The following is a 10,806-nucleotide window of genomic DNA, read 5'->3' as shown; positions in this document are numbered from 1 at the left end:
GCTCCCCTTCCCTGACCCCAAGCCCAAGTCTCTCTTGCAGTGGGAGGAGACGGGAAGGAGCTTCTCAGCGTGTTGAATACCTACTGTGTGCCAGGCACGGTGCTAGGTACGTGTACGTTCATCTGGTCTTTAACAACCTTGGGAAGTGGGTAACAGCCTTGCTTTGCAGATGAGGATCCCCAAGGGCAAACAGCTAGGGAAAGTCAGAGCCAGAATTTGAACCCAGATCTATGTTATTCCCAAGATAGGGTTCTTGATTGCATCTGACTTCTGAAATTTTTATAGCGCTGTGAAACATGGAGCTAGAAGGGACTTTGACAGACATCATTGCCTGCAGCCCATGTCTCATGCCTCTCTTCTTCCTCAAGTGGGAAAGATCTCTTTTCTTTTCAGTTTCCCTGGAATTCTTTGAATAATGACCCTTTCGGTTAACTTCAGCAGTGTACAGGTAGGTGTTTAACACTGCTCTCAAAAACACCCCAAAAGCGTTGATTTGTATAGCATTTGCTGATTTCCATGGCGTCATACTCTTACCATAGCCAATTTCAAGCTACCAATGTGAAAGCAGAGTTAAGTAGTATTCCTACCAGCCAGATACAACAGGTGTTATAGAGAAGTATCGTATTCCCAGACAGATACAAGGGTGGAGACATGTCCTTGCCTTCTAGATGCCTCACCTGGAGAACCTGGCAGTGCTTTGCATGTGGTAGGAGCTTTCTTATGGTTAGAATGCAGTTCTCACTGAGTGTCCCCAGGTGTCTTAGAAACAAGCTGGGTTTTGGAATTGCCTCAGAAGGTCTTGTATTGGAGCCAGAAGAAGACTGCACCGTTAGCCATTGCTGTGTAACACATTACCCCGAACTTGAGCGGCTTGAAACCATAAACTCGTACTGTCTCACGATTTCCGTGGGTCAGGATCCAGGCTTGGCTTAGCCGCCTCCTCTGGCTCAGGACCTCTCGCAGGTTGCACTCAGGGTGAGGCAAGGGGCAGTCATTTCAAGGCTTGACCGAGGAGGCTCCTCTTCCAAACGCACTCAAGTGATCGTTGGAAGAGTCTGTCTGCTTGGGGATTGTTGGACTGGAGAGCTCAGTTCCTGACTGGCTGTTGGCTCACGGCTGGCCTCAGTTTCTTGCTGCATGAGTCTCACCATGGGGAGGCCCACAACATGGCAGCTGGCTTCCTTCAGAGGGAGCAAGCGAGAGAGCGAGAGAGGATGCCCAAGATGGAAAACGTAGTCTTTTTATGACTAGTCTTGGATGGGACATCCCTTTACTTCTACCGTATCGTATTCATTAAGACAAATTCTCTGGGCCCTGCCCACACTCCAGGGGAAGGCATCACACAAGGGCATGAATACCATGAGAAGGGATCACTAGGGACCATTTTAGAGGCTACCTACCCCAGAACCTAAGTGATGACAATAGTAACTGCTAACATTGATTGAGCGCTTCCTGTGCTCTGGGAACTGTTTTCAGTACTTTCCGTATAAAGTCTTATTTGGTCCTCATACAACCCAGGAGGTTGGTTCTGTGAACCTCATTTTATAGATGAAGAAACTGAGACTTCAAGAGGTTATGCAATTAGCTGCAAACCACCCAACTAGGAAGCCAAAAGAGCTGTGGGGTTGGCAGTCTGCCTCCTCCAGAGCCCTCTCTCCGGGACCTGGACTACCCCTGCTGAGAGATCATTAGCAACTCAGGCATGCTTCCCTTTTTGTGGATGAAAGTCTGAGACCCAGAGAGCTTAAGTAACTGTCTGAGGTCACACAGCAAGTTAGAAGTAGGGGTAAAATTCAAGTGTTAGTGTCTCCTGGGTGTCCTGGTTTCTGAAGGAAGACTAAAAAGGTAGGCAACAAATCCATAAAGTAGTATTAGACTGTCCCCTCTCCCTTTCCGCTCTCTAGAAGTTCCAGGGTGAGTGATACTTGGCCCGACTTTGACCATCAGCCGCAATCAAGCTTCCCTTCACCCTACGTGAAGGTGATGGCCCTCAGTTGTCCCTACAGCTAATCCATATCCCTTTTCTAGGATACTTAAGCTTGTCTTAGCTGGGGAAAAAGCAAACAAACCAGGCCTTTCCCAGACATCAGAGTAATGGACTGGCTTTAAGTTCTCCTGGGGGCTTAATAAAAGGTGATGGTTTGGTAAGGTTTCTGTGGTAGGCCCTTCTGTTAATACTTATCTAGCTAATGTGTCTTCCAAATGGCCAAAGCACAGCATTCAGGACATTGAGGAGATTTTGTGATGTTGCTCTACATATGGTATTTCTGCAATGGATTTCTTTTTCTTTCCACTTGCATAAAGTATTTTATGATGAAGGTGGTGATGCCAAGGGAATAGAGGCAAGAGGAAAGGTTAGGATTTCACAGGACCCAGCCTGAGACATTTTTGGAGCCCAGAGGGAGCCAGGCCTCACATTCTTGAACACAAGGGGAAATAGGAGGTTTGGAAGCTTAGTGAGACGGAGAGGCCTGTGGCTGACAAACACCAGCTGTGCTGAGTGCGTATCACATCGGGGCCTGGCAGACATCTTCTCCTTCAAAACACACAGGCCATTAGCAGGCTCACCCCGAAAGGATATACCAGGAGTGGATGCATGAAATTCCTGCTGATGCGCGGGAATCCCCAGACTGAAGCAGCCCTCCCTGCCCTTGTCAGACCGGGAGAGAACTGCACTGAGGGGCAATCTGAGCACCAGGAAGAAGTTCCATCTTACAAATACCAGGTACCAGATCTAGGCTCTACTTTTAACAAATATACTCATTCCATGTAGCTGAATGTTTGCTTTGTGCCAGGAATAGTGCTAGTGCTGTAGACACAGGATGAATAAAAGAGTCAGTGCTGTAAGAGAACTCCCAGCCTAATGGAAGATGCAGATGGCACCTAAAGCAACGGCAAATATACAATGTGATAAGTGTGTAGACAGAATGCAGCCAAGAGTGGGATGGAAGCATGGAGGGAGGACACAGAATTAATCTCAGAAATGGAGAAGGCTTTTGGAGGATCAAGCGTGAGCTGCATCTTGTAGGATGAGTGAGGGTAAGAGAGAGGTGGGCATGCAAAGTCAAAGAAGATGTTTCTTTGTGGGCATGTACGAGGCTTTCTCTGAGATATATGCCTGGGAGCAGAATTGCAGGGCAATAGGGTACAAATACCTTAATTTCACTAAATGTGTCTGTATGACTCTCCCAAACAACCACAACATAATTCCTATAGCTGCACACGACGGGGTGTATCTCCCCACCTTCTCACCAAGAGCTGATGTTTTCTAACTTTCTACTGTTTGCCAGTCAGGTAGGGTACAAAGTGGTACCTCACCTAAAGTGCATTTCAGTGCTTTCTTGACAGTTTGACCACCTCTTCAGAAAATTATTAGCATTTGGGGTTCTCCTTTGAATTGTCTGTTCATATCCTTTGATCATTTTTCTGTTTGTTTTTCTTTTTCTTGCTGATTTGCAGAAATTACTTGGACAATCTACTAACTACTCATTTGCTAGTTTTAGACTTTCCCAAGGTCTTCTCCCAAATTGTCATGCATCTGTTAAGGTTTTTAATGGTGCACTTTAATGAGCACAATTCTGATATAAATCCATTTGTTTTTTCCCTTATGGTTTGTGCTTTAGGGGTCTTAATTAAGAAATAATTCATGACTCCAAAGTTAAAAAAAATTACGTTTTTTTATATTAGTTCTTGGTCTTAATTTTCATACCTGGGTCTTTAAACCATTGTAATTTATTTTTTGTAGAGAGAATGAGATAAGGATTCACCTTTATTTTTCTCTGCACAGGATGTTACTATTGCTAACATAACTTACTACATAATTCATCCTGTCTCCTCACGATGTGAAGCTGAGTCTGCCACGTACCTGTTGGGAGACAATCCTTCATGTGGCTCTTGCATTTCTGCACATCTTGTGATCAGAGGCTGTGATAGATTTTGTTTTCAATTAATTTTTTGAGGATGTTTATATAGCAAACAACCTTAGAAATAGAGACAATGTCTCCATGCAGAGCAAAGAGCAGATTTGTTTACTGCCCAGTATAACAAAGAGACCATCTCCCTCTGGGGCAAAGGACAAGAAGGCTTATTGATCCTTATGAAGATTTGGGTTTCTTAAGCTAGGAGTTCCTCTCTTGTTACTTAACCCACCGTGTGTGCAGGCATCTCCTAGACCCCTTCCTGTTGGTCTATAGGAATTGGGACTCTGGGAACCAACAGAAATGCTGATACTCTGGCTACTACTATTGGTGTGAGCAGTAAAGTGCCCTTTGTCTCTGATCCAGAGAGCTCATGTGGTTTGCCAACAACTATGAAATTGTGGCCAGCTAACTTGTTAGCTTGCAGGTAGCATAAAATCTTAGACTCTGAACAGTCCTTGACAATACCAAGTTCTCATCTGTACTTGGGATCTGTATACTTTTTTATTATCACATTTGTCTTTTTTTTTTCTTTTACACCAGTACCACCTATTTTAACTACCATGACTTTGTAATAAGCCTTGATGTCTGGTAAGCCAAACTCCCAACTTTGGTCTCTGTCAATATTGACTTAATTATTTGTTAAGATTCATTCTCTTATATAATTTTTGCAATCAGTTTAAGTTGTCTGTAAAATCTTGTTGGGGTTTTGATTGGAATTATTTTGAATTGTGCAGATTAATTTGGGGGAGAACTGACATCTTTATAAATGTTAAGTTGCCTCATTCATGAACATGGACTATATTTCATTTTCTCAAGTTTAAATCTTCTCCATAAATGTTTTCTACATTGTTTAGTAGGTTAATTACTACTTTGTAGTTCTCATTGCTATTGTAAATTATATCTTTTTAAAATTACATTTTCTTGTTTTTAATGGAAGTAGAAGAACATTATTACTTTTCATGTACTGATCTTGTACATAGTAAAGTTGTTGATTTTTCCTTTTAGTTCTCAGAGTTTGCAGATTGGGGTTTTCTATACAAATTATCATATCATCTATAAATGATGGAGAAGAGGTGTCTTCCTTTTCCCTCTGTTTACCACTGTTTTTCTTTTCTTTCTGTGTTAAGGAGAACGTCTAGAATCCTGTGGCACAGTATTGACAGCTGCTCTGCTTGTTATATTCCTGATCTGAAAGGGAATTTCTCCTAAGTATGATGTTTTGTCTACATGTTTGCTATATAGCCTTTGTCAAATTAAGGATGTTCTCATCTATTCACTTTTGTAAAGTACTTTTTAAAAAATATAAGTTAGTATTGAACTTCATAATTCAGCACTGACCATGTTGATGGTTTTCCCCCTTTTTATCACTAATAGGCTGAATCACGTGAATAGGTAATCCTTGCAATTCTGGGATAAATCCTACTTAACCATGATGCATTTTGAAAAATATACCATTATATTCAGTTGTCTAATCATATGTTTAGGAGTTTTGCATCCATGTGGACCATTGTGCAGATTTTAGTGTTCACTCTGTGTGAAATGGACCAAAGGCTTTCCAGTGGAGGAATGACAAGATCTGATTAACATTTTTGGAGAGGATCATTCTGGCTGCAGTTTTGAAACTAGAGGATAGCACACATGGATGGAAGCAGGGAGAAAAGTTAATTAGCCTATTATTTGTTCAAATCCAGATACAAAATCATGGTTTGGAGCATGGTGGCAACACTCAGAAGGATGGGGAGGCTGGATGCTGCTCTGTTTTGAAGGTCAGGCCAGCAGGGTGTTCTACTAGATTGAATGTTGCATATAAGAGAAAAAACAAGTCAGGTTTTTAACTTGAGCCAGTTGAAGAACGGAGTCGCCACTGAACATGATGAAGAATGCTGCAAGTGTAGCAGATTGTGGGATAAAAAGGTGACGGGTGGTTACTGAAATGAGGAGTTTACTTTGGGCCACGGTAATCATACTGGAGAGCTAAGGAACACACTGCAAAGCTTAGAGGATCTGTCTGCAGGTTAAGCTCCCATAAACACTGCCTGGAACTTTGCTCCAGAAATTGTTTGATGAGGGACCCGCCATGCTGCCGATGCCCCGTCATCATTGCATGCTAGGTAAAACAGGATTTCAGATTCACCATGATCATAATTGCTATCAGCACTACGCCACTTCCATACCTAAATGCAGCTGTGGAATCACTGCTGCTCTGAGGACCTGTTAAGGCCTCTTAGCTTTCACCTGCACCACCAAACACAGACTCTGCTGAGTTTTTTCCTCCAGTTCCTCACCCTAAATCCAACTCTCCAGCAGGTACATCTGACTAGTGGGGTCACATGCTTGTGCTAGCTGCAAAGGAGGCTGGGTAAGTAAGTGTTCTGACCTCTTTTTCGGGAAGACAGAACTCATAAAGCAATACACTTATGAAACACAACAAGGGTGTTCACAAGGCTCTAGGCAGTTAGAAAACAGGAGAAGTAGCTATCAGAGTTCTTGGATCACCTTTAATGCCCCAGTTTTGCTGCTTTCATCTCTTGTGGTTTCTTTTGCTCCAATTACTTTTTTTATTCATCCGTATTTTGTATGTGTCCATGGACTGTCCCTTTTTATGCTGAGTATTATCCCACTGTATGAATGTACCACAATTGTTTCTTTCTTTCTTTTTTTTTTTTGAGGTTGATGGACACTTGGGCTTTCCAGTTTAGGGCTATTATGAATAAAGTTTCTTTGAACTAGAAATTTGTACTAGAATTTGTGTAGACATGTATTTATTTTTCTTAGGTAAATGCCTAAGAGTGGAAATGCTGGGTTATCAGATAGGTGTATGTTTAGTTTTATGAGAAACTGCCGAGAAAAGCTAGTTGTACCATTTTATACTCCCACCAGGCGTGCATGATAGTCCCAGTTGCTCCACCTCAAACATTTCCTCTTCCCAGGATTCAAGCCCAGATCTGTACCACTCCAGAATATGTCTGTGGGTGCTCTTCCTGCATTTTGGCATCGGGATCTGCATGCTCTTTGCTATAAGGACAACTCTCATGTCTCCACAAGGGAGAGTGTACTGTAATGCTTATTCTCGGGCTGACCTTGGTCAAGTCCCTTCCCTGCCCTGGACAACAGGTGCCTTTGTGATGACAAGAAGCTCTGAGAAGATGATTGTTTAGCTTCCTCCCAGCGGTGACATTTTCCCATCAGCCTGTCTAATCTATGTTGGGTCTTGGTTTCCTTTTCCATCTGTCACTTGACACCATGCAATTGATTACATTTCTTTAACTGCCTTGGAAAACAGCTTGTATTTTTCAAAAAAAGGCTTTAAATAAAATAAAGCTTCATTTTGCTAAAAAAATTGAGAAAAGTGGAAGGGAATATGACAGTTGCCATACACCTGCTATGTGTCACACCTTTACGAACCCAGTCTCCATTTAATTGTTGAGCACACCCTTTAGTGCAGTTCTTCTGAGTGACATTGTCACCTAAGTGCCTCTTTTCCCTCCACCTCCACTGCCCTTCCTGGAGCCAGCCCGGTGGCTTGCTCCTTGCCTCATTCCTGGGAGCCCCAGGCCAGCCTATTTGAGACTGCAGCTCCCCCTGCTCTCACCAGCGAGCTCGCTGCTTCCTCTCCTGCTTCACTTTCCCCCACATTACCACCATCTAACTAACATTTATTTTTCTTATATACTTTTTCCTTCTCTCCCCCACCCCCAACTAGAACTGAAACTCCATGAGGTCAAGAATGTTTGTCCCTTTGGTTCACAGCTGTATCTCATATATATACTAGGCACTAAGGAAGCAATCAATTGATACTGAATGCATGAATGAATAAATAAATGAATGTAAAGAAGAAACAGAAGTTCTGAGAGTGATTATCTTATCCTTGATCCTGGTGGTGAGTCACACGCCTGGGAACACAAAGGTGAACGAGGCCTGGTCACTGCTCATCTAAGCTGATAGCACAGTCTGGTGGGCAAGGCAGATGGGCAGTGACAAGCTGTGATGAGATCTCAAGACCTTGACCCCAGGCGTCTGGTCTTTCTCTGATCCAAGCCATGCCAGCACCCTGAATTATTTCAGTTTCCATGGGAATTCATGACCACAGGATCACTGTTTAAAGTACAAATCACAGCACACTACCCCTATTTAGAATGTTTCTCTGACACACAGTGCTTTTCATATGCCACCCCAAATACTCCACACTTCCTACAGTGTCCTGCGTCCATGGACTGGTCATGCCTCGACTCCAGCCTTGACAAGAGACTCTCCCTCCTCTCATCTGTGCTCTAGTGAGTGAACAAGCCAACTGAAGCCCCTCGACTTGCCTTCTGCCGTGAGTACCTTCCCTACCTCTTCACTTCGCTGGTCTCTGTGCATCCTCCGGATCTCAGCTTAAAGTCACTTCCTCAGTGAAGCCATGCCTCAGGTATGTCTCCTTCTGGGAGGTGTCTACCCCTCCCCTGTCTAAAGAAGCCCTCCCTTCATCCTCAGTCCCTGAATCCTGCCTTATGTTCGATACCTGGCCAAACAGTATAAGTAATTATTTATTAGCTTTCTACCCCACCAGAAGATAGGGACCTGTTCCCTGCTGTAATCTTAGGGCTAGAACAGAGTTTGTATGTCATTGGCCCTCAATAAACACACACATGAAAAAAATTAATGAATTCCTTTGGCTAGCTAGTCCCTATTATGTATTCTTAGAGTACTAGGAAGCTGTCTTTTGATGTGTTTTTATCCTTAAAGCTTATTTACGATTATCTGTTTAAACTATTTTTTCTGCAGGATTCCAATTTCACCAGGGACAAGAACTGTCCTGTCTATTTGCAGGGGCTAGCACTGTCTGCCATGTAGTGGACCCTTAACAAGCCCACGCTGAGTCAATGAATGAGGTAGCGATGAGCACACCAAGGGCATCAGGCCCCCATGTGCCACTCAGATTCTCTGACTCTGCCAGTGTTAAGGTTGGGGTGTGGTTTCCATCGAGCTACAGTGTCTACTTCTCAACTGGTCAAAACTTGGAGTAAAGGGGCTGGCCCCGAGGCCGAGTTGTTCAGTTTGCACGCTCCGCTGCAGGAGGCCCAGTGTTTCGTTGGTTCGAATCCTGGGTGCGGACATGGCACTGCTCATCAAACCACGCTGAGGCAGCGTCCCACATGCCACAACTAGAAGGACCCACAAGGAAGAATATACAACTATGTACTGGGGGGCTTTGGGGAGAAAAAGGAAAAAAAAATAAAATAAAATCTTTAAAAAAAAAAAAAAACTTGGAGTAAAGATGTAAATGATTAATTAGCATCCTCAAATCCCAAAAGTGCTATAAACAAGGTATACATAAAGTACTAGAGCAATATCCAGGCCACATGATACCCTAGCATAGAGAGTTGGGGGTGGTCAGGGAAACCCAGAGAGAAGAGAGGATATCTAAGGTGGCTTTGAGGGAGAAGGAGGAGAATGCTCAGGGAGAAGTCAGAGCAGGATATCACAGGCAAAGGGTCCACACAGGCACTCTCATGCGGCCATGCAGTCCCTTGTGTAGGCCATGTAGCTGCTTAAGGGGTGATGCCAGGATGGAGGCCCAGGTCTCCTGTCCCTGCAGAAGGTCCTGAGCTCGTTCATCTCCCTCCCAATTCACTTGGATTCTCTGGGTATGGATTAGTTCAGAATACTTCAGGCTCCAAGTAATGGAAAGTCTAACTTGTAGTCACTTCAACAGAAAAGATTTTTCTTTTCTCATATGACATCTGGAGAAAAATGAGTGCTGGTGTTTCAGTGCTTCAACAACACCAAGGCTAACATCTCTGGGAGTCTTTTTGTTGATCCCTAACACTTGTTGCCCCTGATCACAGGATGGCTGCTGCAACTCCAGGCATCATATCTGCAGTCCAGGCTGGAAAAAGAGAATCAGTATAACCTGCCTCTTCTCTCAATTTTTATCATGAAAGCAAAAGCTGTCCCAGAGACTTTCAGCTCCTTAGCCAGAGTTTGGTCCCATGGACATCCATCACTGCTACAGAAGAGGATGGGAAGTGGGTGTGAGTATTTAGCTGGACACATTACTGCTGCTGAACAAAATCAAGGTCCTACTGGCAGAGAAGAGGAGAGAGTGTCCACCTTAGAGTCTGAAGCCCAATCATGTAATAAAGGTGAACCCAATGATATCAAGGGTGGCCCCTTCCAGGGACCACCTCCCTAACAGCCACCTGCTCTATCACATCCAAACTCTGCTTTTCTTGGCAACACAAAAGCAGACTTGCAGGTGGGCTCTGGACCTTGAGAATTACCCCAGCCACTGCCTGGATTAATTCTCCTTGAGGCAGCTCTGGGCCCAGGCCAGGACTTTGCATGCACCTGGAGTTCTCCTGGCAGTGCTGGCCATTGTACAGGTCACACTGCAGTGCTGGTGCCAGGGCTGGACTCAGAGGCCCCAGATGACCAGCCCTTCTTGCCTGACCTCACTCTCCCAGGCCCTTACATATGTGGCCCCATTGTGGGGGGGTTGGGGGGGATGAGATGAGCATCAACACTCTAGATTTGAGACTCAGTTGACAGGTGCAGAAAGGGCCACCTGACCCCAACCACTAAGGCCCCAGCCCTACCCAGTACTCCATCCGCCTCCATTCAGAGCTGGATCTGTGACGAACAGGGAAATGCAGTTAGGGCCTGGAAAGAATCCTTTGCTCTGACCTCACTCTTCCCCTGACAGCCTCAGACATGTCTCTTCCCATCACCGGGCCTCAGTTTCCTCACCTCTAAAATTGGGAATTACACTATTCCTTTGATATCCTGAAAAGATTCATGCTAGAGTAGACTGAACCCCAATTACAATCCTATATAATTGTTTCTGTGTTTTCTCCCTCTCTCTCTGGCTATATGATCATGGACCAGTCATTTTCATCTTCTC

The 10,806-nt window shown here is 44.2% G+C and overlaps 1 long non-coding RNA gene across 1 annotated transcript; it reads left to right on the top strand.

Moving 5' to 3' along the window:
* Positions 1 to 2,590: 2,590 nt before the first annotated feature.
* Positions 2,591 to 9,004, top strand: LOC124234865 (uncharacterized). Its single transcript, XR_006887429.1, has 3 exons — positions 2,591 to 2,725; positions 8,118 to 8,331; positions 8,688 to 9,004. It is a non-coding gene; the product is annotated as an uncharacterized LOC124234865 (long non-coding RNA).
* The last annotated feature ends 1,802 nt before the right edge of the window (positions 9,005 to 10,806 follow it).

Source organism: Equus quagga, chromosome 2 (assembly GCF_021613505.1).
Source record: "Equus quagga isolate Etosha38 chromosome 2, UCLA_HA_Equagga_1.0, whole genome shotgun sequence".
Taxonomy (NCBI): Eukaryota; Metazoa; Chordata; class Mammalia; order Perissodactyla; family Equidae; genus Equus; species Equus quagga.
This window is presented reverse-complemented; position numbering and strand designations above follow the sequence as displayed.